Source organism: Triticum aestivum, unplaced genomic scaffold (assembly GCF_018294505.1).
Source record: "Triticum aestivum cultivar Chinese Spring unplaced genomic scaffold, IWGSC CS RefSeq v2.1 scaffold84313, whole genome shotgun sequence".
NCBI lineage: Eukaryota > Viridiplantae > Streptophyta > Magnoliopsida > Poales > Poaceae > Triticum > Triticum aestivum.
In genome coordinates this window covers 1-1,067 of record NW_025290593.1, presented here as the reverse complement: position 1 = coordinate 1,067, position 1,067 = coordinate 1, and the positions used below count along the sequence as shown (strand labels likewise).

The following is a 1,067-nucleotide window of genomic DNA, read 5'->3' as shown; positions in this document are numbered from 1 at the left end:
ACATTGCTTTGGCCGCTCCCTCTCAACTACGGAGACGAGTTTAACGCGGTTTCCACCCCTCCCTCTCAACCGCACCAGTGCACGCTTGCCGCGCCACAACGCCGACGCTGGACCCGTGAATCGTGAGCACCCAGCTATGACTTACCGCACTCGTGCAAAATAATAAAACACGGTAAATATATTACTTACACGTGCGATTTGTTTTGCAAGCGGCGCGAAAAAAATTAAAAAGGGAATGCAACACGAGGACTTCCCAGGAGGTCACCCATCCTAGTACTACTCTTGCCCAAGCACGCTTAACTTCGGAGTTCTGATGGGATCCGGTGCTTTAGTGCTGGTATGATCGCATCCGACATGTTACCCCGGTCTTCGTCCCTTATCCTTGCCCCTCCCAGCTCCACTACAAAGACGATTGCACATTGCTTTGGCCACTCCCTCTCAACTACGGAGATGAGTTTACCGCGGTTTCCACCCCTCCCTCTCAACCGCACCAGTGCACGCTTGCCGCGCCACAACGCCGACGCTGGACCCGTGAATCGTGAGCACCCAGCTATGACTTACCGCACTCGTGCAAAATAATAAAACACGGTAAATATATTACTTACACGTGCGTTTTGTTTTGCAAGCGGCGCGAAAAAAATTAAAAAGGGAATGCAACACGAGGACTTCCCAGGAGGTCACCGATCCTAGTACTACTCTCGCCCAAGCACGCTTAACTTCGGAGTTCTGATGGGATCCGGTGCTTTAGTGCTGGTATGATCGCATCCGACATGTTACCCCGGTCTTCGTCCCTTATCCTTGCCCCTCCCAGCTCCACTACAAAGACGATTGTACATTGCTTTGGCCGCTCCCTCTCAACTACGGAGACGAGTTTAACGCGGTTTCCACCCCTCCCTCTCAACCGCACCAGTGCACGCTTGCCGCGCCACAACGCCGACGCTGGACCAGTGAATCGTGAGCACCCAGCTATGACTTACCGCACTCGTGCAAAATAATAAAACACGGTAAATATATTACTTACACGTGCGTTTTGTTTTTCAAGCGGCGCGAAAAAAATTAAAAAGGGA

At 51.6% G+C, this 1,067-nt stretch overlaps 2 non-coding genes across 2 annotated transcripts; both read right to left on the bottom strand.

Annotated features, from left to right (window-relative positions):
- Nucleotides 1–232: 232 nt before the first annotated feature.
- Nucleotides 233–351, bottom strand: LOC123178852 (5S ribosomal RNA). Its single transcript, XR_006489907.1, has one exon. It is a non-coding gene; the product is annotated as a 5S ribosomal RNA (ribosomal RNA).
- A 297-nt stretch (nucleotides 352–648) lies between these two features.
- On the bottom strand, nucleotides 649–767 carry LOC123178853 (5S ribosomal RNA). The gene has a single exon (XR_006489908.1). It is a non-coding gene; the product is annotated as a 5S ribosomal RNA (ribosomal RNA).
- Between the last annotated feature and the right edge of the window lie 300 nt (nucleotides 768–1,067).